This window comes from Ursus arctos, unplaced genomic scaffold (genome assembly GCF_023065955.2).
Source record: "Ursus arctos isolate Adak ecotype North America unplaced genomic scaffold, UrsArc2.0 scaffold_36, whole genome shotgun sequence".
NCBI lineage: Eukaryota > Metazoa > Chordata > Mammalia > Carnivora > Ursidae > Ursus > Ursus arctos.
Genome location: NW_026623050.1, coordinates 1,027,484 through 1,053,429, shown reverse-complemented (window position 1 = coordinate 1,053,429; position 25,946 = coordinate 1,027,484). Strand labels below are relative to the sequence as shown.

Here is a 25,946-nt window from a genome sequence, read left to right as displayed (position 1 = left end):
AAATCCTATCAGTAAGAGAAAGGATGAGAACCATATGATCATTTCAATAGCCACAGGAAAAGCATTTGACAAAGTACAATGTTCATTCATGATAAAAACTCTCAACAAAGTAGGTGTAGAGGGAACACAGCTCAACATAATAAAGGTCACATATGAAAAACCCACAGCTAACATCCTCAATGGGAAAAAACTGAGAGCTTTCCCTCTAAGATCAAAAATAAGACCAGGATGTCCACTCTCACCACTTTTCTTCAGCATAGCACCGGAGGTCCTAACCACAGGAATCAGACAACAAAATGAAATAAAAGGCATCCAAACTGGTAAGGAAGAAGTAAAACTTTCACTATCTGCAGATGACATGATACTATATAGAGAAAACCCAAAAAACTTCTCCAAAAAACCTGCTAGAACTGACAAATGAATCCAGTAGAGTCACAGGACACAAAATCAACGTACAGAAATATGTTGTATTTCTACACACCAATCATGAAGCAGCTGAAAGAGGTATTAAGGAAACAATCCCATTGACAATTACACCAAAAATAATAAGATACCTAGGAATAAACCTAACCAAAGAGGTCAAAGCGTGTACTCTGAAAACTATAAAACACTGATGAAAGAAATTGAAGAGGACGCAAAGAAATGGAAAGACAGTCCATGCTCATGGATTGGAAGAACAAATATTGTTAAAATGTCTATATTATCCAAAGCAATCTACACATTTAATGTAATCCCTATCAAAATACCAACAGCATTTTTCACAGAAATAGAACAATCCTAAAATTTGTATGGAACCACAAAAGACCCCAAATAGACAAAGCAATCTTGAAAAAGAAAAGAAAAGAAAACAAAACAAAACTGGAGGCATCACAATTTCAGACTTCAAGTTATATTACAAAGCTGTAGTAATCAAAACAGCATGGTACTGGCACAAAAATAGACACATAAATCAAGGGAACAGAATAGAAAGCCTAGGGGCGCCTGGGTGGCACAGCGGTTGAGCGTCTGCCTTCAGCTCAGGGCGTGATCCCGGCGTGATGGGATCGAGCCCCACATCAGGCTCCTCCGCTGTGAGCCTGCTTCTTCCTCTCCCACTCCCCCTACTTGTGTTCCCTCTCTTGCTGGCTGTCTCTATCTCTGTCAAATAAATAAATGAAATCTTTAAAAAAAAAAAAAAAGAATAGAAAGCCGAGAAATAAACCCACAATTATATGGCCAATTAATCTTCAACAAAGGAGGCAAAAATATGCAATGGAAAAAAGGATAGTTTCAATCAGTCAATTAATCAACAATCAATGTCTGCCACAGAGCACAGCCCTCAAGGAGGAAGGGAGGAACATAGGGACTCAGAAATAAAGCTACTCTGCCATCTCTCTCATTTCCCCTAAACCCCGATGTTGAAAGAGAACCCATTTTAACTGTCTCATATTGTGTGTTTTCATTTTATAAAATGGCCCCAAATATTTTCATACATCATAATAATATGACATTTGTACAAAACGTTCATATGACAAGTTGTGTGGACTGATGAATCACTGAACTCTACCTCTGAAGCTGATAGTACACTATAGGTTGATTAATTGAATTTAAATAAATAAATAAATAACTACAAGTTGCGTGGCTTGAATTTCTATTTGAGCCCTACAGTCACTCTGTGAAGCAGATGTGACAGATATCATTGTCATAACACACACAGCGAGGCTAAAGGAGACCAGAAAGTTTAAGGTGACCTGCCCCTGATCACACAACTAGTGAGCAGTATAAAAGAGACTCAAACCCAGGTTTCTGGACTCTCAGTTTGGTGCTTTTTCTACTACCCCACTATAGCTGACAGTCATTTTTTAAATGAAGAAGACTAAAGAAAAAAAAAACAACACGCCATAGCAACATTTATAGTTGGATAGAACTTTAAATGCAATGTGGTACTATACGGAGTAAAGCAAGTGGGCTCAAAGCCATGCCTTGGTAAAGGTCTCTCGTTTAAATACGAGTTTTAGATTTCTATGTTTGGTTAAATATTCAGGATCCTACATGGGACTATAACTTATAGGCAATGGGTCTGCAAGGCATGTCTGCTTCCTCTTTGCTTCTGCCTGTTCTTATGGAGGGAGACCATACTGGTGTTAGATATTCACAAACTCACGTTTACCATGGGGATCAAAGAAGGCCCTACTCAGCTCAATCAAGTGTCAGTTCATAAAATCTGCCAAAAAGGTTAGTCATTTTGAGATGTTTTTTGCACAATACCAGTAACTCTAAATACAGTGATCCTTCTTTTCTTTTTTAAAATATATTTTATTTATTTATTTGAGAGAGAGAGAAAGAGAGAAAGCACGAGCACAAGCTGGGGTAGGCAGAGGGAGAAGCAGACTCCCCACTGAGCAGGGAGCCTGATGTAGGGCTCCCTCCCAGGACCCTGGTATTGTGACCTGAGCCGAAGGCAGACGCTTAACCGACTGAGCCACCCAGGAGCCCCTAACTGCAGTGATCTTTCAACAAGGACCTCCCAAGAAAGGGATAGAGTAGCTCAGCAAATGCATTCCAACCCAGTTCATGTCTGTTTCAGCACAGACAGCTGGGATCACCACTGCTGTCTGGCAGGCTCCTTTTCCTTAGTTCACCAATGATGAGGCAGGAAGTTAACAATTTGGGGACAAAATCCATAAAAATTAAAGACAGAGGAGTGCTAATAAAATAGGCGGATTCATACCTGGTTGAAAAGGAAGAAGAAGAAGAATGAGAACAGGAGGAGTACGTAGATATTGGCTGACATCTTAATCAGTTCTTCATCAGTGCTAGGCTCTAGGCTAAGTGCTTCCTATGCCTCAGTCATTGATTCTCATTGTCTTATGAGATGGACACTAGTAATTTTCCCATTTTACCCATGAGAACCATATAAGCTCAGAGAGGTTAAGCAGCTTGCCCAAAGTCACAAAGCTATCAAGTCACAGAACTGAAATTTGAATCCAAGTCTGTCTTAAAAGTCTGCACGTCGAAGCTACGAAACACTGCATTTCCTAACACTCTAGGGAGAGATCATGAATCCGTTATGGGAGACCCTCAAGAGAGCTCTAACATCTCTATATAAGGATTATTTATCTTCTCTTCAGAAAAATACAGTTAACAGATTGTGGCTATTAAGCAAGTACATCATGGTCTGGGTGCCCCTTAGCCAGAATTTAAATTACCCATCTGGCAGCAAAGAAAAAGAAGATCTAATTCTTGCAAAATTCCTGGTATGAATTCCTCTTTGTCCTGAAAAAACACTAGTGCTCATGGCTTAATATTTCTGTTAGGACCTAAAGATTTGTCCCACAAATGCCCCAGAGGAGATAAGAAAGGTTAAACTGGACATTAGCATTACATTTGCCTCAAGTTAAGTAAGAATTATGATTGAATGTCAGTAAGTTTCTACCTCCGGAGATGTAATAAAAAGTGTCAACCCTGTCCATTCCCCACCCCCCACGCGGACTCCGAGGCAGTCCTCTCTGTGCTCAGGAGCTAGGCTGTGGGTATGGACCCTTGGAATCCTGTTGGCTCAAACATTTAAACCAATCCCACCTTGGACAGAAGGCTGGAAGCTGTACAGAGAATATCTAAACAACATCTAACTAGTCTCCATCTTTTGACATCTGAATTTAAAAGAAAGTCTCAGCCACAGAGGGTAATTATTTTATCCCTAATTTCAGCAGCTTTTAAGACACAGACCCTTTATACCATTGTGGCTGCAGACCCCGAACAAAGGAAACAGTACCACCTTGGACTCAAAACACATCTTCCTTTAATAAACTGAGCGGCTCTGAGAATTCCCCATGTGATTGCCACTTACAATTTCACTACTTTATGCAATAATATCGTGTCCACAATTCCTACAGCATGATACGTCACACGGAAGATGTCTAACAGTTCTCTCATACCATTTACATATGATTTTAAAAGCATTTTCAGATGATTCCACAAGCTCATTCTCGACAATTAACTGATCTCAACTAAAAGGCAAAAACATAAAAAGGCTATTACTGTATCAGAAATAAAAAATCCCAGCTATCCATATGGCAGGCTTGGAAAGAATAAAGGTGAAGGTAAGTATATGCATGTATGAAACCGATGGAAAAGCCAAATTTTTTAGTTACAGATGGTTGCCCTGGATAACTTGTTATAGCAGCCTCATGTTACTTCTAGAACTCTCTTATGTTCCCAGGATTCAAAACATAAAAAAATTCCTTTGAAAAACATAACACAATTAAATAAAAACACTTCAGAATCTGAGATTGCTAAAACTGCTAGGTAGACAGAAGAAAAATATGCATAATAAAAAACTGATAATGAATTTGGAGGCAAATGGCTGTTGTTTTGATTCCTAAAGTAAAGAATGGTAGGTCTCTCCCTCTTAACAGCACACAAGAGAACCTCTGGGAACTAAAGGGCTCTGAGCACAGTTCTGATATCAGGAAAATTTTACACTGCCTGTGGCAAGCTTCAAAGGTAGTTTGAAATAAAAGCAAGTAAGTACTAAGTACAGCAAATGGATCTGTGATGGAAGAATGCAGAAGAAAAGGAAACTGAGGTCTAGGTTTCCGTAACTTTTTACAGCCTTTTATGAAAAGTTGGAATTGGCACAAATTTCTGTCTCACAAATAGCAAAGTAAATCTGTGAATCAGATGAGGCCACTAGGGAACACACTATCAAGCGCACTTGTCATCAGATGTTCCCTAAAGTGAACTTGTACTGCGTGATATATCAACCTTCCATTCGGGAGGAATCTGAGTGATTAAGAGATCAGGATTCACCAAGGAAATCCTTCTTCTTTTTTTTTTTTTTTCCAGAGAGGGAGGTGGAGGAAGGGGCAGAGGGAGAAGGAAAGAGAGAATCCAGCCGAAATCCAGAGTCGAATGCTTAACTGACTGAGCCACCCAGGTGCCCTACCAAGAAAATCCTTCCTTCTTAAAGGGCCTGACATCATCAGAAGAAACACCATTTGGTTGTGTTGGGGGCCTGTTTGAGCCAAAAAATCTACAACATACAAATCATTCTTCTAAGAAGAATTTTTCGAAATATGAAATATTTGAGTAAATAACATTTTATAACATAAATAATTTCAAGGCACGCAAATTTAATTCAACCAATCATTCCTGGAATTTAATTATTCACGGAGGAAAAATGATCCATGGGGTTTTCTTAAATCTCGATGTTGGAAGACGGGATACAAATTTCCCCACTCCTTCTCTTCAATCTCAATTGCTTTGCCAGAACCCAAGAACTACTAATATACCCATAACCACAGCTAGTTACTCTTCAATCCTAAAATGTTTCAGTAAAAGGTACACAAGAATACTGAGTTCACAAATGGAATTAGAAATGTGGTCATTCGGGGCGCCTGGGTGGCACAGCGGTTAAAGCGTCTGCCTTCGGCTCAGGGCCTGATCCCGGCGTTCCGGGTTCGAGCCCCACGTCAGGCTCCTCCTCTATGAGCCTGCTTCTTCCTCTCCCACTCCCCCTGCTTGTGTTCCCTCTCTCGCTAGCTGTCTCTATCTCTGTCAAATAAATAAATAAAAAATCTTTAAAAAAAAAAAAAAAAGAAATGTGGTCATTCATACAACCATGTGTTAATATCACTAGCTGCCATCATGATGCATGGTGTGTAAAACAATCATTCAGGGGCACCTGGGTGGCTTAGTCAGTTAAGCATCTGCCTTTAGCTCAGGTCATGATCCCAGGGTCTTGGGATCTGCGTTGGGCTCCCTGCTGGGTGGGACTCTGTTGGTTTTTCTCCCTCTGCCCCTCCCCCAACTCATGCTTTCTCACTCGCTCTCAAATAAACAAATAAAATCTTTTAAAAAACACACACAATGATTCAAATGGGAGACCTGTATTCTACAACTAAGATACAGATTTTATAGTTATTAGTGGAAATCTGACACCATTACAAAGAGGTACAAAGAGGTGGAACATGTAGATTTATGACTAAATCATCAACCCTCATGCTAACTCAAGGTTCCATGATGAACTTGATGCCAGGGCCACTGGTAATCTGAGTGACCTGGAAGAAGGATGACCAGACAAGGAAAGGTACAATCCATGATGCAGGAGTGTTACGTGGATCTGCATGCAGTGATGAACCACAGCCAGTTGTACAACTAAGTGCAACTTGTCACCAAGAGATGAGACAAAAAAGGGAACAAGGAGGGGTGATTGACTCTGGTTATGTGGTTTGACACTGAGTTAGAAATGCTACAACTGTTAACTCATTTAATTCTAGGAGTTATGTTTTTTTTTTTTTAAGATTTTATTTATTTATTTGACAGAGATAGAGACAGCCAGCGAAAGAGGGAACACAAGCAGGGGGAGTGGGAGAGGAAGAAGCAGGCTCATAGCGGAGGAGCCTGACGTGGGGCTCAATCCCATAACGCCAGGATCACGCCCTGAGCTGAAGGCAGACGCTTAACGACTGCGCCACCCAGGCGCCCCAGGAGTTACGTTCTGTCTCACATGGTGATCTTCATTTTATAATAATGATGTCATAAATGAAGTTCACGAGAAGGAAATGGCGGAGTTGGGCTTCAACACAAGGTCAGTCTAATCCCAAAGTCAATATAGCACATTTAATTCCACAACACCCAGAATTTGGTCTACTGACACTTAAGAGATCAGACAGTGTCTCTAGGCCAACAGTAGCTACTCGATTCTTGGGAGCACAGGATCAAATGAGCAAATGTCAAGTAGTTTCTCATGTCCCCAACTCCCATGTTGTGTGAATGTTACTAATGATGGGACTGACAGTAGGACTGACTTTCCTGTATTTGAACTTATAGAATAGTTGGGCGATCGGAAATATTCCACACGACACACTTCAGGGTTTCCCAAAGCAAAGTTATGATTCGATTGCATCATGATTTGTTTCAAAAGCTGAGTGCTGACCCATGGGGCTAAACGGGGAGCCTGTGACACCATGGAGAACTTTCAGATGGGGAGAATTATTTCTACTATATGTTTGTTTTAATTAATAAAACTAGATTCCTCTCAGAGGAAGGAATTATTCTTAAAGAGCTAGGATCTCAATCACGGGTATTCCTGCAGAAGTTCTAGAGAGGGGAACTGACATTCTGGAAGAAAACACTCTCTGTCTCTTAAGTGTCTGGCCATCTATTTTCTCCTTCCATTACCTCTCTTTTATATGAAATTCAGGAAGGCAGGAAGCTCCTAATTTTCCATATCCCTTCCCCTTCCTTTTGCTTTTAAACAAAGAAGTGAGTCTTCAAAAGCTTAGCTTGGACCACTGTTGAAGAGTACTGGCTATATATCTGCTGGCCTGGGAACCAAAAACCAAAAGCTAGTTATAGCCCCGATGGGGTCCAAATTTAGTACACATCAAAGCAGAGAAACCTTGAAAATACCTACCCCACCTTCTCCCCGCCAGACACTTGGCACTACCCTCTCATGGAGCCAAAAGCATCAAGAAAGTCTCATCCATACATCATCTGACTCGAATGAGAGGTTCAGTCCTGGTTGGAATATTTATTCATTATTGTCAAAGTTGAGCTGAGGCTACAATGCCATGAAATTCCACAATGCCTTCTGCTTTCTGAAGGAATCTCACACACATAATCTTATCTAAACAGGCAATTTATCTGAAGATTGTAGAAGATCAGCATTTGAGACCCCGCGGACTTTGCTGAGGGAGGTTTGAGAGAAATACCTGGTTGGAGTGCTACCAAAACAAATGGCACATTTTCCATTTAAAAACCATTCCATTTAGGGGCGCCTGGGTGGCTCAGTCGGTTAAGCGGCCAACTCTCGATTTCAGCTCAGGTCATGATCTTAGGGCCATGAGATCAAGCCCCTTGTCAGGCTCCACCCTGGGTGTGGAGCCTGCTTAAGATTTTCTCCTCCCTCTCCCTCTCCCTCTCAGTCTCTCTCTCTCTCCTCCCCCTAAATAAATAAATAAATCTTTAAAAAAAAAAACCAAACCCATTCCATTTAAAAATCCAGCTGTATGTCAGCCATTTTTCTCTGCACCACTCTAGATGGATCGTTTGTCTTTGGCATCTCCAGCAGGCTTCTTTGTGCTTTCCTTCCTCTTACTTGTAATGCATTCTCTTTCTTGTCCTTCAAAAAATTCACTTTCAAAATATGACTGTCTATAAGTCATTGAGCTTTTGACTACAGATGTTAGTCATCCCAGGAGTATTTTCACTTTCAGGGTTACCCTGTTGAAGGGAATGATAAGCTGTGGAGTCAATTTAGGATACGCCAGCTTCACCTAAGTAGAAGTATCAGTAGGGTCAGAGGTTTTCTAGCACTGACAAAATCCTAATGCTTCTGCCTGCAGCTAACACATGACTCACGACTACCGAGTATTTCTAAGCAGTCTATGTCTTTAAATAGTTCAGGTAATTATTATTGTTTAGTGATCACTCACCATATACCAGGCACTCTCCTTGAGGCTTTACCTGTTTCAACACATTCATTTTCACGCACACACACACACACAAGTCTGTGACGTAGATACTACAATCATTCCTATTCGACCATAAAGAAACTGAGGTACAGAGAGGGTAGGTAACTTGCCTGGGGTCCCGCGACGAGTAAGTGGCTGAGCTAGGATCTGAACCCAGATGGTTTGCCCCCAGAGCCCTGACTCTGAAAATCCCCTACAGGACTGACCAAGGACACTGAGTCTCATTCGGAAGACAGGCCCACACATTTACTAATTCCTCTTCTTTAAGTCAAAGAATATGGAGCACTCACCCCTGGTGTAACTGGTCCGGATCTGGTCAGTCTTCACGGGAGATGGTTCCCCCCCGAGGCAGTGCAGACCAAGGAAAACACAATGAATGCAGAGTGAGAAGGCTTGGACTCAAGTCCAGCTCTGCCAATCACTAACAGTGATCTTTTGCAAGCCACTCGACCCCTTTGTACCTCTGTGTCCTCATTCATAAGACAGTTTTTGATTCTCCCTATTTACAATGCAATTCCACAATCCCTCCTGCAGAGAAAAGGAGCCCACTCTCCGAATTCCTTTTCTAGGTAGACAGTGAATTCAGAGTACATGTGGGATCAGAACCCAGACTCCTGAAGCCAAAAGACACCATGGGACAGAAAGGGGTGGAAGCAGGCAAAGAAAATGGCGTAAGAAACTCATAAGTAGGGAGACAAAACTAAACTTTCATTAGTAATACAAGAACTAGAAGGAAAGCAAGTGAAGTGTTGCAAACAAGTAACACCGAATGTAAAATTAGCATGGGTGAAAAAGAAATGCATTGATCAGGGCTTATTATTTCCACCTCTATTGTAAAAGAAAATTCATTATTAGCTTAAGAGAGACCCAGGACACAGTGATCTCTCCACCCTGGCATTTCTAAAGCCTTCTCTCCCTTTGATCCAAACCCTTTATTTGGAACTTAACTTTGGTAGTGTAATCACTCCTTCCTGGCCCATGCTCAAAGGCAAAAATCTTCAACTCAAGGCCTTTCCCAGGCTCTTACCAGTCTAAACCAGCCTATCATGTCTCCACGTCCTGCTCCGGGTCTCAAATCTATTTAGCCTTGTCTGTCAGAATATTTGACTCTGTCCTAATTGGACCCATGATCTGTTTTCAGATGTGCTTGGGCTCCATGCCTCACAGTCTTGAGGGCCAGAGGGTCTCTCCCTCCTACCTCTTAGCACAGCTTTAGGAACTCTACTGCCTAGGTTCAAATCCCAGCTCTTCCACTTAGCGTGGTAACCTGAGATGGCTACGTACCCTCTATGTGCCTCAATTTCTCATGCCACAGCTATAGGCAGTAATGATACCTGACAGACCTGTACATAGTACGTATATACATCGGGGCTCTATCAGTAATTAGTATTATGTGTTTCAGATCCATATTATCCAGGAATAGTATCCCAGTGCACCCTGTTTCCTACCACCAATTAACCTTCTGTGATGTATTTTTTTCTTGCTTGATCAAGAGCTCCCTAGGGAGAGGGCTTATCATCATCACCATCTTTATATTCCCTACAGTACGTGTCTTAAAAATGGAAGATGTTCAGTAAATAGTACACCGAAGTACCATTATCTGAAGATAAAAATCGGCCCTGTGTCTCTGCCTGAAAATTTAAGCACCTTATTATTTGTAGTTGGCAGTAATGTTTAACAATGGCTTGAGTTTACTTTCTAGCAAACACACAAAGTAGACAAAAAGTCTTTATCAGGAACAAAACTGGCCTTCTATCACTAAACATGGAACAAGGAGAGAAAAATATGAAAAATACAAAAAGATTAGGGAGTAAACGGCTAGATGAATAGTAAAATTTCCATTAAAGATCAGATGAAAGTGATAGTAGGGAATGTGACAAGTGAAGAAAAGAAATGTTGTTAAATATTCCAAGATCCTAAACAAGGGGGAGAATGGATTTATGAAACTTTGAAAAATGAAAGATGTGGCTCCAAGATTCTACCATCAGCCAAACATATATATATATATATATATATTTGTTGTTCCCTTTGCCTGAACTACCTCCAGAATCTTGACAACTTAGTCTCTGGTCACCTTCAGGTGTCTGCTCAAATGATGCCTCACGAAAAGTCTTCCTTGGTGACTCAATATGAAAGAGTGCCCATGGCCAGCCCTTACCCCGAACTTGTCACCTGCCACATGAAATACATATATATCTATTGGTTTCTGGGTCTCTCCCCAAACACTGTAGCATATAACCACCATGAAAGGAGTTTGTTCCAGGCTGTGTCCTGTGCTTGAGAAATTAACTAGAAAACAATGGGTGTTCCATAAAAGTCTGCCAATGTGTAATCTATTTATTGATATATTAGTAAATATGCATGTATAGTGTTTAGAGTTGTGCCTGGCGCAGAGTTAGCTATTTCCAGGAGGAGGAGTGGTATTCCTCCCTCAATTCTTTTTGATGGTTTAGTAACAGAAGTCTTCTTTTCTGGGGGCTGGATAAAGCGGGAAGAATTAGATAAGGGGACAGATCTGAAATCTAAGAGTGACGATTTTACTCTATCGGTGGGGGGCCACTGAGAACTACTAAAGTGCCCTGTAGTCCAGCAGGGTCCAAAAGCAAGCTTTCGTGGGACCGGGAGGCTAACGGCATGGAAGGGAAAGCAAGGCTGGGACCAGGATGGGGGGGATAAAGAGACTACATAGGAGCCCAGGCTCAGGGTGTGTTTGACAGTGAGCAGAAGTACAAGGGACGGCAATGACTTAGTCCACCTTCTTACCTAGATTGACCTTCGCTGGGGCAGGCTCCAGGCTTTGAGATGTCAAAAACATGACGCCACCAGGCCTGTGTAGAAAAAATAATCCAGGCTTACCCGAAGCAATTGCACATTAGGGTGTGTGTATGTATGTGTGTTCCTGCGTTGTCTGTATATTTGGGGAAACCAATTCTAAGGGGCTTTCAGAGAAAGGGAATCATGATGTTAATCCTCTTTCTTCCAAGGCGAGTCGAAGGACGAGAAGATCCTGCATCTCTCCTAAGACAACTCTAACCTCTCCCCTTGAATGACTGCGGAGAACAGGATGACTGACTGTGGGGCTAGCCCATGCCTGAGGAGTTTCCAGGATGCAGGCCTTTCGGTGCTGGCTAAAACCAGTGCTGGTTAGCCACCCTACTACCGCGGTGCCCTCCAAACTGGTCTGTGTTCGTTCACCTGCTGCTCACACCGCAACCAGAGCAGTCCCTTCAAAACAAAAATCTGACCTGATCACCTTCGCAGCCCGTCACACGGTCAAAACCGCTCAGTGGCTCTCTTGTTCTTAAAGCAGGTTTTAGCCCCTCACCTGGCCTAAAAGGCTCTGTGGGATCGGGCCTCCGCGTCTTCCAGCTTCATTTCAAACTCTCGCCACAGTGACCTGTCAGAGGCTCCATGCCTGCTGCCCCCTCTGCCCAGAAGTGACTCCCGCCCTCCTTCGCGTGGCTCCCTTGCGCCGTAGCTCCATCGCCATCCTTTTTCAGAGGGGTCTTTCTGGACTTCCCTCTTCTGAGCCTCTCGGGGTTCAAGGCCACCACCGCCCGTGCCTGCCCTGTCCCCTCGGCGGTGGTCTGCCCACCCCGAGAGCTACTCCCTGCAAACGCCTGTGACTTTCTGTCCGCTGGCTTTGGCCCGTCCAGAGGACACCCGCCCCTACACGTAGGCTGGTACTGGAAGAGAGGGGAGCAGTGGACGGGAGCCAGATCAGGCAGGCTTTGGGGCCATGACTTAGAGTCCAAATGTGATTCTAAGTCCAAGGGGAAGCTGGGGAGAGACATGACCTGATTACATTTGCCAAAGGTCAGTCGGGCTGCTATGCGGAAACTAGACTATGAAAGGGCAGGCATGGAAGCAGAGAGAGACCGGGACCAGATGGGAGGTGAGGGCAGCAGGAAGGGATCATGGTGGAAGTGGCTGTTTGTTAGCACAACAGTTAGAGCCTTCAAGTGTCAGGTCAGCTCCTGAGAAGGCCCTCTGAAGCCTGCTTCATTCAACGTGGTTCTTGGGAGAGGACTGAAAATCTACTTTGTGAGTGTCTGTGTGTGAAGCAGGGATAAACACAGAGTACATAACAGATAGGCAGTTTATCTGTGGCACTAACACGCCATGACGGGGAGCCAATGAGGGAAAAGCCTAAAGGAGAGGGGCAGTGAGAAAAAGGTTGAGGAACACTGTTCTAGAACATCAGACAGTCTGCAGGCTCCTTCTTCAGACCATCAGGTGCTCTTAAGCTGGCGTGGGATGGCCCCTGGCCTCCTGGACCGATAGTCCTCAAGCTGCCCTGTCACCTCACATTTCCTCGGAGCCGTACAGACACTGACTAATTCACCTTCGCAGCGGGAAGATGGTCTAGTAAGATACGAGGGTCCATTTGCAAGTCGGCCTTTCTAAACACAGATACTCCTGTTTGGACACTCCGGAGACGAGCAAGCAAAGGAAGGAAGGTTCGGGAGTTAATTAGGGTAATACAAATATGGTGCGTCTAGGGAAGATCTTCGGTCCTATGATTCATGTTTCTCTTTCTGCCAAGACTCCGTCTACCTCTCATTTGATGAACTCCTATGCTTCCAGCAGAGCCCAAACACAAGTGTCCTGAAAACCCAGGGGACAAAGCGAGTCCTTCCTTTGAGCATTCAGAGCACTTTGCAAAAATAAGAGTAATGTCTACTCTTTCTTGAGCACTTGCAGCAGCCATTATGTTATGCATCCTACCTGAGTTACTTCCCTTAATCCTCCCTCTGTTAGTCCCATTTTATAGATAGGAAACTGAGGCTCAGAGAAAAGAAGGAGCTCACTCGATGTCAGCTAGCAAAAAAAAAAAAAAAATCATAGAGTGGAGATGCCACGCCCAGCAGCCCTTCAGCCTCCAGACTGTACAGACACTACTGTATTACTCACTCATGTCCTATAAGCAGTAGTTCACGTGCCTCTTTCCTCCATTACTTCCAACATAAATCTATGACCCAGGCCGGGGGTCATGAAAAAAGAATGAACTTTACTGTGAAATCCTGTTGTATAACTTTGGGATATTATTTACTGAGACTCAGTTTCCTGAACTATAAACCAGAGACAATAAATGTCTACCTAATAGGTTTGTTGTCCAGATAAAGTGAAATGTCACTTTTAATGCACTTCCACGGTGTCCGGCACTTAAAGGCCCCTTAATTAAACAAGCATTGACTGAGGGCCTGTGAAATACCAGACCTTAGGATGGACACAGGGGATAAGGAAATAATAAAACAGCTCTCATGGAGCCAGCACACTAGGAATTTAATACATTTCGGTTTGCCCTCACTTCTTGCGGGCTGGGATTCTAGGTTATTTAACACCAAGTTTTAGTTCAGCCAGGTCTAGCACCAAGTAGGCACTCCACGGTTTTTTAGTGATGAATGATAGTGGTTGACACAGTTTTAGACCCTAAGTATTGGAGATCATGAATGACTGTGTCAAGTTAGTGGGTTATCGTTTATCGAAATAACTGAAAGTAAAGCACAAGGATACCATGCCCAGAGCTGTACGCATTCAATTCATTTAAGCATATGGCTACCACTAAAGGACTCTCCAAATATGTTTACGTAGCACAAAGGGACACTCTAATCTGAACAATGTAAAAATAATAAAACATCTAATAATACTCAGGACGTGGGAAGAGGAAAGGGGGAGGAAGTTTCAAAGCTGTTAATCTTTCATAAAAAAGGAAGTCAATTGATACTGTCTCAAGAAGAAAGTTCATAAAAACAGCAATATAATTAATGACAGTGCCTCCAGCTTTTTAATACTTTCCATGACACTTTAGCCAGTGAGAGATATTTTTAAAGAAATAATGTATCTGGAAATTAGGTACATTTATTTGAAGTTTGACTATTCTTTAGTTTCAATTCAGTTTTTTAAATTGCCTAAAAATTTTAAAGAATTATTTTTGTTGTAAATAGCATCTCTATTTATTTTTATAGAAGTATTTTTACCTAAATATCCATCCAGATGGACAGATACATAGGTATAGATAGACGTCTGAAATTATGTTATATAAGGTTAACAATGGGAACTGTAGTATTTGAGATGATTTTTTAAAAATTCTTATCTTTGTAATTTTTTGCCTTATTTGAATTCTTGACAATCAACATATGTGATTTTTTAAGATTATTTATTTGTTTATTTGAGAGAGAGAGAGAGAGCACAGAGGGAGAGGGAGAGGGAGAGGGAGAGGAGAAGCAGATTCACTGCTGAGCAGGGAGCCGGATGCGGGACTCGATCCCGGGACCCCAGGATCATGACCTGAGCCAAAGGCAGACACTAAACCAACCGAGCCACCCAGGTGCCCCAACATTTGTGATTTTTTAGAAGTGTGTCTCCCAAAAGTAGAGGGAATATGGTATACAAAATATGATGGGAATATGGATCATTGCTATTTCCTTCTTTGTACCTTTTTGTATTTTTCATATTTCCAAAAATGATTTTTAAAATGGCTTTACCTCAGACTCTACATTCATGGTTATGTTTCTCTCCTTTTATGTTAGACTCCAAAATACATAGAAAATATGTTTTCTACTTATGTTGCTGATGGTGTCTTTAAAATGACTTGAGAACCCAATTTGCAAAGCAGAAAAGACTGGATTCTTTTGAATGCTCTTAATAAAAGTAATCACAAACAGAGAACAAATGAATGGTAACACATATGCTTGCATTTTTAAGGTTTTTACAAGAAGAGTGAGAGAATATGAAAGAGATTATGAAAATTGTCTTGTTGGACTATGTCTGATGGAGTCTTTAAGACCAGGATTTCAAACTAAGTGGTTTTCCTTGTCCATTCTTGTTTAAGACATGATTATTGAATGTCAACATCTGCTTGCTGCAATAAATGACAAACTAGAATAATCCAGTTCTTACCCTCTAATTAAGAATAATAATCTAAAATACACAAATGGTTACATAGTTATAAAAGGGATGAGCTGATGCGAGATGTCTTGGGGAGTGGTGGATAAAACATCTGAGCTTCCTGCTTAGGTCTCACAGGAGGTAACATGGTAACATCTTTTTCCTTTATAAAGGCTTGGGGAAAGAGTGGAATTCTGATTTCCTCCATAAAGTAACTCAAGAAATCTATTTAGTTTCACGTAGCCTCGAAATTCAGACAGAATTCAGCATTCCCTGGGTTTTGCATGCTTATGTTAACATTACAGAAAGTTTTTTTCAATTCAGTGAACCACCTGGATGTGAAACGCTTAATCACTAACAATTTAGAGAATGGAAAATAAATTTTTGTTTCTCTTTGTGAAAATGTCTTCTCTCAATGATAAGTTATAGCCTATGGGTGTGGGTTTTTTTTCATATAAAGGAAGAAAAATGTTATAATATTTGTGAACTGCTTTAACTCCTATTACATTCTGTCATGATGTGGGTTGGCATTTTTCTAGTCTAGGAACGGACAAAATTTATAGGGAAAACGATGGGATTTTAGATTTAAAGAAAACTTTGAAATTATCCATTCCATCCCATTTGTGGATTTTCTCTTTCACTAGAACTCTTAAACGGCAAACTGCTCTCTAGCCCACAAGGAAACCTCATGGCCTTCAGAAAACTCTAAATGTAAAAAAAATAAAAATAAAAAAATTCCCTTAATCCCAGCCAAAATCCATTTCCACTGATACCTTCCCATTGGTGCTTGTCCTTACTTGCAGAGCTTATAAACCCCACTCCCCTCCTGTCCAAGGGTCCTTTGAACACCTGAGACATCTTCTCATCCTGACTAAGCCCCCCAGTCTCTTCAGCAAATCCTCAGATGGAAACACTTCCATTCTCAAAAACCCTGCACATCACCTGACTGTTCATTAGTGAGTCAACACCTTACTCCAAAGCAGTGCCCGCAGTTAAAAAAAATAGTTCCTCAAAAAAATGCCAAAAGTTGTTCCAGGATCACAAAGATAACTGTTGCAATGGTTGCTTTAAGTCCTTAGAGGAACACCTCCTAAATGGCTAGATTCTATCTTACTATCTCTTTGCCTATCTTGAGTGTCAGTTTCCTCTTCACCAGGTTTTTCTGCCTTTGCAACTTTGAAGACCATTCTTGAATTACTTTTGGTTGCAAGCAACTGGATGTTAATCCAGTTAATCCAGTCCACTGATTTGGGCTACCTTAACAAAAATAGAGGCATCTCCAATTCCATGAAATTCATGGATTTCTGATTTCATGAAATCAGAGTAAGGGTAGAAAAGCCAAGAGCAGGAGGCAGAACCTTCCAATGTCCTCTGGGACAGGGCGCAAAGGCCATCACCCTGGAGTACTTCCCTAACGGCGACTTAACTCCGCTGACTCTTAGTCACTGCCATCCTTCAGTCCTACACTCTCATTTTTGGGGAAGGGAATTCAACTGGCCCAGCTTGGGTCAGATTTCTATCCCCGGTTTAAGTAACCCTGACCAGAGACATGGTCTTATGTACATGAAACCCATACTTACATATTGGGGTTATTTGCAGAGAAGGGAAAATGGATGTGAACAAGACAAATATCCAAAATCACTGTCCTTCTAAAAAGGAAAGTAATGTTCAAAGATAATTAATCTGTTTTTTTTTCATTTCTCCTTGTGTTTTCCCCTTTTGCTTAGCCCCCAATAAGGCAGATATCAGAATTAGTGTTCATTGCATCAGGAGAGGTCAAAGGCAAGGGGAAAAAGAGAAATAGCCTGAGATTATTTCTGGATTTTGTTTTCCAGAATCCCAAGCACTTAGAAGAATATAGTGAATTTCTTGAAGGAGGTAATAAAAAGGAATGGAATGTATGGACATGAAGAGCCTTGAAGCAACATGGAGAATTATCTCCCTCCAGCTGGTGGAAAAGGAGGGAGGGAGGCTTATGAACCCAGGAGGAAGGAGGAGCAGGCCTTGCTTTCTGGCATTGTCCCCAGGGAGGCCACAACCCCCCCACTGCCCCCAGAGCTGTGTGTGGGACATCTAGGCAGAAGGAATCATAGGAAATGTCACCAAAAGTTTTTTGTGGTCCAAGGATGACCTGGACACCTGCAGCTGAGCGAGTTACATGAGCAGAAATACGGTACTATAGTGTAACCTGTGGGATCAGATGCCTCAATGACCAGAGGGTCCCTCTGCCAGCGCTGCTGCACTGTGCCAGCACCCCGGAGCCTGATACAACTCTGGGGGAAGCTGTGACCCTAAGCAGGACTGAGTAAGTCTGAGTAAGTCTTCTACCTTTCCAGAAGGAAGGGGCTTGAAACAAAATGAATATGATTTGAACAATAGTTAAGAGAGGAGATACTTCTTATATACCTGTGTTCACAGATGGAGATTCTCACCTGCTACTCTTGCAGAGAAAAGACAGGAGCAAAATAAGAATGAAGGATCTCTGCTTCCTCTCTCTCTGTGAACCTGACCTCATCTTTTTCAAGTAGCAGCCTCATATACTGCTTATAATATTAAAAGCCCTCTTTTATAACAATTGGCTTAATTTTTCTCTGATCCTCTTATTTATGACCTTGGTTTTCCTGATGTGATTCCCCTGGACCCACGCCATACCTCTCTGTAAGTGAAGTCTTAGGCTATATGCCGCCTTTCCCCTCTCCTGTGTATTTTGTCCTTGTTGGATGTGGTTTGAGCACAAGATCCCTATGCAACTACTTTGGACCCTTCAGCCACTTTCCCTCTCGCTGTGTCATTTGCCCAATTTGTGATTATGATATCAAAATTATGTTTACCTGTTTATAATTATTTATTTGAGTAAGAACGCTTCACATGAAATCTATCCTCTTAACAAATTAAGTGTGCAATACACTTAATTAAGTGTGCTATTGTTGTTCTTCTTAACAAATTCTGCTTTAGTTAAGGTCTTAAATCTAGCTAATAGTGAGCAATTTGGCAGCTGTTGATAGGTTTTAACCAAAAATGGGAAAAAAAAAATTAAAAAGGCCCAAAAACCTGAGTCTGAGAGTGGTGTCCTATCCTTCCATTTTTGTGGCTGGCAGGGCTCTTACTTCCTGAAGAGAGGTTGAATGATGTCATAAACAAAGCCCAGGGAGTCGGGTGACCTGGATCTATTCTTGGCTGTGCCACTGACCGTGAGTGACCTTGGGCAAGTCACTTATCTCCCCATCTCAGTTCTCTCCACTGCACACCTAAAAAAAAATATCTTGTCACCTACCTAGAGAATAACTTGGGTACCAGAACTATAGAGTAAGAAATAAAGGTAATGCTTGAGAAAACAGTAAGGTTTTTGTTTTGTTTTGTTTTCAATCTGCCGCAGTTTCTCTTATGACACTAGGGTATCAGGGAGTTTCAGCTCTACAAATAATCATGACAATTAGAATTGATCTATGTTTTCAGAGCTTAAAAGGAATCAGGACAGCTTAAAACAAATCAGAAAGTGACTCTAACACAAGGACAATACCCCCTCATTACGTGTGGTATGTTCTCTTCATATTTGTGTCAATGGGGATTAGATGGATCGGAAGGCAGGCAGTTGGGCTCCTATAGGTAGAAGGCAGAGACAGAGATAAAAGGAGATGAGGACATTGGTAAATGGGGACAGGACAGATGCCAATTCTGTAGACGAATACCATTTTCTGCAGACCTGTGGGCTTTCAAAAAATTATTTGCAAAGCTTTCCAAATATGAGCTAGGCCTAGAAAATTTTCTAAAGTGGCTGTCTTTATCTAAAAAGAGAAAGAGTAATCATGTTAATGCCTAAAAAAAGCAACTCTTGCTTTTCACTAAATCCATACCCAGAATACAGCACTATATTTATGGTTTATACTGCTTTGAAAGTTTAACAAATTTCAGAGCCAGGAGCGTTCTCTGTGGCTTACTAGCGCAGACAGAAGGTGGAGTGCAAACCCAACAGGTAGAATAAATACTACCCAGATTCCATGGAGAGCCGTACCTTTAAACAAGCATATTGACCTCTCTGAGCCCTGAATTGCTCATCCATACGAGAGATAAACTACCACTTACCCACTGCACAGATTAGGTAACTAAGGGAGGGAGTGTAAATCTCCTGCATTAAGCACAGGACAGGAAATACACTTTCTGTCTGCTCTTCGAATGGACTTTGAGGACATTTTTCTCTAAGTAGAACACCAACAACCTATATGGACTCCTTGGCGTCACGGTGAGAAATAGGCTTTATTAGTACTCGCAGGGCTAAGACCCCAGGGATGAGCTTTCAATCAGTGAACAGATCAAAGCAGCAGTGCACTCTCGGAGAGGGCGATGAAGACTTTAGTCACTGCCTCCTGGGGACTGAACACAGTTAACATAACAATATTTGCCCAGTGTAATCTCACACAGGAGAAAGATCATTAAGTGCTATGACAACTGTCATTCCAAAATACTTTCCCCATCCTAGCTCAGCCATCTTTACAACATCAAAGACCAGAAAAGCAGCTCTGTAATACTAGAAGAAACCAAGACACTGGAAAGAGCACCTGGGGCTCAGGAGACTGCACGGGGACCATCTATGAGTTACTCAGAAGGGTCTGCTCTCAGCCACAGATGATACGATTCTTCCAGCAAATTTCGTTGGAACTTCATTTGTGCAAATGTCAAGGTCTGGGAAGCTTTATGGTTTCCCAAATCACCACGGTGAGTGCATCACCAGAGGGAGTGTCTCTTCATAAGTGGACAAGTTTCCCCCCTCCCCCCCGAAACATCTATATTTTTCCTTCCACGTCTCATAGGGGAAATCACTGCAGAAAGCCTCTGCGCCTGCCTGAGTGCGGCCATCTGGGCAAAAATAGGGCAAGCATACCTGGGAAGAGCAAGCCACACACGGCTGTGTTGGGTAGCTTACTAAACACTGGTCCTCAGGTCGTCTCCCAGACTCTGCTGATTCTTTCATAGAGACATGCTCCGGAACACCCCTCCTGGCATGTCAGCACCAGCACCCTCACGGTAGCCACGTAGTGGTGCTTCCTGCCCTCCCCTTTGGCCTTATCTACCCACCCCCCTCCACCTTCCGGCTGCTTCTGCTGCCTGTCCGTGAATGCCCAGATCCTGATGACCAACACAAATATGAAAGTCTTGCCCATCCAACCTTTGTTGTTGTATAAGGCCACTCAGAATGTTCACCGCAACACCAAATGCCATCACCAGGAACATTCAAATTGTAACCCACAAAATTCATCAGACTGCCCCTGCCTGTCCTAACGCCGCCATCTAAGGATGCTGTAAGCCCAACATTTAGCAATCTTATCAACCAATTGTTCTCTGGACTCAAAAACTGGGTGTAGAGTTTGTTCCAACCATTAGAAATGGGTTTTGTCTCCATAGAAATGCTCCCTACTAAATGGCTGGAGGCTTACACTACATAGAGACCATAGAGATTGCTACGCTACATAGAGACCATAGAGATTGCTACGCTACATAGAGACCATAGAGATTGCTACGCTACATAGAGACCATAGAGATTGCTACGCTACATAGAGACCATAGAGATTGCTACGCTACATAGAGACCATAGAGATTGCTACGCTACATAGAGACCATAGAGATTGCTGAGCTAGGTGTCTTACTCCCACCTATACCACTGTCTCCTGAGATAACTGTTGAACCCGACTGGCCGATTGCCAGGACCAAGACACTGATTTAATAAGATGGGGCAATGCATTAAAATTTGTCCTTTTCTGCTTTCTCATCCTTGTTCCTTTGCTCTCTCTCTCTTTCTCTCCCCACCTCCCCCTTTGTAGATCTCTTACAACCTGAATCTCTCTAGAGCTATATACCAACTTGGCTTTTGATAAATGAAACTTCTTTGTAAAAAAATGAAGTTCCAAAGGGCAGAATGAGGGATATCAGAATATGTTACCCTCCTATGCCTCTTTGGCATATATACGAGTATGAGCTAATGGCTATTGAGATCCAGGAAGATGCAGTAAAAGCTATAAAAAGAAAAGTGCACAAGCTTTCTTTTTGTAAATGAAATGTACATTATAAAGGAAATTTCCACTTGTAAAAAGTGTCTCCTTCTCCCATGCCAGGAAGAGGAGCATTCTTAGTAACTCTTATTACTGGAGAAGGCACAGACTTAAACCTGCATAACACACCTTACTGAGCAACTCTTGTTTAACCATACTTTTCTTGGCATCTTCCCATAACTTGCCTCCCTCACCCAGAAGCCCCAAACTCCCTTCCTTTGGCCTACGACGGTGTTTAGCCCATGTTCTCACCACCCCTTGGAGCTGCTTACATCTGGGTACGCCCATGCGTAAGCATGACGTACATGCTAATAAACTCTGTTTTTTTCTTGTTAAAAAAGGAAGTCCTGCCTACCTCCAAAATATCCCCCACAATAGCCTGTGAGTCAGAAGACCAAGGTAAAAAAGTGTTTAATTTGAAACATGTTCGTCTTTACTAAGGATCTATGACACTGCAGAAAGGAGAAATAGGTATAACCCTAATAAGATGGAACGCAATCCAGGTCAGTTTTGCTTAAGGTAAGGAAACAGATGAACTGGCTTTTAAAAAACAAAAACAAGAACACGATCAAAACCTACCCAGTAGTCTGCTTCCTACAGAGGTGAATTACAGAGGTCATTTGAAGGTAAGGGTAAGGTGAGGTAAGGCCCAAAGGGAAGACCAACCCCCCCCCAGCCCTATACTATGGCATCATATCTTCAAAGCCTAAAGAAATATAGAAATACACATTATCCAGGGGCATGTTTTATGTGTAGCCAGAGAACGTGAGAAACCTAAGTGGGACGGAATGGCCCATTTCCTAGAGCTTTCTTTGCGTTTATATGTTGACAAGGTAAGGAGGTTCGTAGCCTTCTTTCCGTCTTCCCACTTGGTAATTATTATGTTACGGGGCATACAGATGACTGCTTTGTCAGCACTCCCGCTCAGATGCTAAACACAGGGATGTTCCAGTTCCCCCACAAGGCCAGCCTGTTGGTGCAAGCTCGTATTTACTCCATGAGGATACAAGGCCCGTGGTTTAGCATCTCTACAAGACCAAGCAAATCACATGAATGGCTGTAACTCCGTCAACACACAGGCTGGGACCTGCTGAGAATAAGCTGGTTTTTAACACAGAGACTATGAGCCTTTGAAAATCACGGCTCCTGTTAAAACAAAGTCCCAACAAGAGAGTATGAGTGACCCCCAAATGTGATTTACCAAGACTGGGATCACTGTATATTAAGTAGCTCTGGTGAATTTTCACAATTATACAAGTGAAGTTTTAATTAAAGAAACCATTAAAGGCAAAATCGTCTAAAATACACTAATGCCTAGGATCACATGCTCTGAGTCCAAAGCTTCAACATAAAACTGGACTTTAAGCCATTGTATGTGAAGGAGAGAAGGATTTCTGAGTCCTCATCATCACATCAAGCTCCAGGCTGCTCCCCTTCCTCCTCCTTTGGGGACAACTCCACCAATTTTATGGGGAGAGAGGGAAGAAGACTAGAATATGAGATCCACTCCCAGACAATAATAGGACTCACAGAACCCCATTCCCTTCGCCAACACGTTCATTCTAGGCAGGGTTAAGCCTGTGACCAGGTACTGATCAATCACAGTTCTTCCCCAGGCTTCATTGTGGAGCTAGAGGAGACAGGAGCTACACTTGGCTTACAGAGCTAGACAGATGTGAATCGAGAGCCTACGAAGACACTGAGAGGACAAGGTCTGTGACAGGAAATAATAAGGTTAGGAAAGAGAAAGAGCAGATATAAAAGACAGAACAGAAAGGGCCAGAGACAAAGAGATAGAAATCAAGCTGGCAAACAGGAAAAGCTTCTCAATCTCAGGACCAGCTTCCTCAGGAAGACATCACAGTGTGGTCATGGCTCGGTTATGGTAGTCAAAAAACTCATTTTTGCTTATGACTGTTTCTGCTGGGTTTCCATCCCATACAACAAAAAGGATCCTAACTGATACAATTGACAGTATCCTCTAAATTTCAAAGTATCCCCAAAGAGCTGATAAGCCAGTTCACCTCTCTTTCTAAATGAGAAAATTGAATCACATCAATAATGCTTGCTGTTTTCGACACTGGCAAAGAGAAATATATTATTCTTAGAGAAGAAAAATACTGTAAAACACAAGTTCTTCCATGCGCATTGGCAAGTTAGGTTTTCTTCAATTCCCAGGGATATTTGAAGAAAAGCAGTTTTGCTTCTCCCGGGCAGAAGCCAGTGCATTCACTAGTGATTCTGGAAAAAGCACAATTTACCAACTCAGAGCACTGAACAGCCAAGGAGAGCGGAGCAGCCTAGAACAGGCCCAGAGGCCCAGAAACCTCCTCTAAAGCTGCATTTTTAATGCATCTGAAAAGAGCTTGCTAAGCATTTGCGCAGCCCGGTTGGAGAAATGTCTATCAAACACGAGTGGCTTCAATCAGTGCTACCCCTCCAAGAGGGAGTCCTATGAGGAAACTGAAGACTGCCATTCCCCATGAGCATGAGTTTTAACACCTAAGAGGGAAGCAGAAAGACAATGGGAGGGCGGAATGCACATTTAGGGAGAGAACACTAGCCTTCATTATCTTTGTTGGCAAGTATTATCAAGAACAATTACCATTCAGTCCCTACTTACTATGTACCAGGAACTACTAAGCCTTTAACTATATTCTTTCTTTAATCCTTTCAACTTCCCCTAGGAGGCAGGTAATATCATCCCCATTTTATAAATAAGAAACTAAAGGGCAAGAGAGTAAATGACTTGCCAAAATCACTCAGCTTGTAGGTGGTTCATCCAGAATTTGAATTCTTGTGTCAGGTTTATGGGTTTAACCATTATGATATACTGTCTCCCAACTTTTATCCATTGTATCCCTCCAGTGAGGCCACTGCTCCTTCGTCCCTGCAGTGTATCGAAAGGCACTGTATTCATTGGTCCTACTACTGGGCTATAACCACCGTTGAGAAAAAGGAGACTAATGGTTAGATATGTCTGACCAAGACCGAAACCTCTAGACACTTTTAAAGCAGTGTCTTCCACAATGACAGTTAATCTGGTAAGCAGCTCTCAGCTGCACTGTTTTCCCCTCCTGAAAAAAGGTTAATAAATGTGAAATTCAAGTGATCTTGTAGGAAGCCCTAGGAACACCTAACAATGGCTGCTGAATCCCAGTCCTGTGCTCATAAGATACTACCCGCTACAGACAACAGAACATAATTCGCTCTCCCAGGGACTTTGATCCCCCAAGGTGGCAGGGCCCAAGATGCGTATGCAAACGTGGATCGCGCCTTACTACAGCTGCAGCCACTGTGGAAGAAAGTCAGACGCTAAGCTAGTTCACCTGGTCCTCTGAAAGGCTTGGGTCTGGACCTTCCCCTTTCCGTGGCTGAAGCACCCATACTGCACAGGCCTGGATCACAGGTTGTGGACTCTGCATTCAGCTCATCAGAGTGTGTGACTGACTGCCAATGTCAAACACTCCCTAGTCAGCCAACAGCAGTGTGAATGATTAAAGGAAAGGGTTTTCTGTGGCAATCTCAACTGCAAATAGGGATAAGGAAACTCTCCCCTTTCACACCCCACTCCCAGTTCCTTGGCTGCGAGTTAAACAAGGATTTGGCTCCTCCGGCCTTGGGGAGCAAGGGCACCGCTTGTTATTTGGGGGAGTCAGCACTTACATGCCTGAACAGTCTGCCTTTGCAGAACTTGAAGAGCTCTGATGGAGGAAGAGAAATGTTGATGGTGATGGTCGTGGCGAAGATGTTGATGAAAGAAGAAAACGGTGGTGGTGAATGTCACCTACAAATATAAGCACAAAGCAGCAACAGATATCCTTCTAGTCATTGCCAAGCACCATCATGAAGCAGCTTCCGTTCCCAAAACAACCCCACTAAGGTATTCCCTCTGTGAACTAAACACGTCCAGCTTCAAAAGGAAGCGCTGCATCCCTCCCTTCCCCGCCCGCCCTTCCACCCTTCCTGTGCCAAGCTGGGAAGGAGACTGCACTGGCAGGTCACGGGAGGGGGGCCTGAGAGTTAACGACAGTTCTGTAGTGAGGAGCGTTAGGGTGACCCGGGAAGCCCCACTGGCGCACTTCGGAACCGCTTGGTTGGGGAGCTTGAGGAACGGACGCCGAAGAGGAAGAAGGTAAGGTAACGGGGCAAAACAGATTCGGTGCCTCTTTCCGAGAGCCCTGAGGGCCCGAGAGGCGGAGCAGGCAGCCTGTGGTCGGGAGGGAGAAGAGGCGGAGCAGACGCCAGCAGGACAGACAAGGCTCGCTTTACCTGACCAAGTGCAGCAGCCAGCCGTAGCGGCTGCAGCGAGGATGCTGCGCTGGAGTCCAGAGCCGGAGCCCAGAGCCACCGCTGCGCCAGCCTTCGCCGAGGCCCCACCTCTGCCCCGCCCCCGCCCCGCCCCCTGCCCCGAGACCCCGCCTCCCCAGCACGCGCCGGCCCGACAGGCTGTTTGGGGGAGGTGAGCCGTGGACTGATCGGCAGGGATGACGACCAATGGAATCGTGCAGCGGCGCCCGGGGCGGGCAGATGGCAAGGAGGAGCGGGAAGG

At 43.1% G+C, this 25,946-nt stretch overlaps 1 long non-coding RNA gene across 1 annotated transcript; it reads right to left on the bottom strand.

Annotated features, from left to right (window-relative positions):
• Positions 1–11,225: 11,225 nt before the first annotated feature.
• On the bottom strand, positions 11,226–25,739 carry LOC130542493 (uncharacterized). Its single transcript, XR_008957086.1, has 3 exons — positions 25,667–25,739; positions 25,061–25,181; positions 11,226–11,287 (listed from the first exon to the last, which is right to left on the bottom strand). It is a non-coding gene; the product is annotated as an uncharacterized LOC130542493 (long non-coding RNA).
• Between the last annotated feature and the right edge of the window lie 207 nt (positions 25,740–25,946).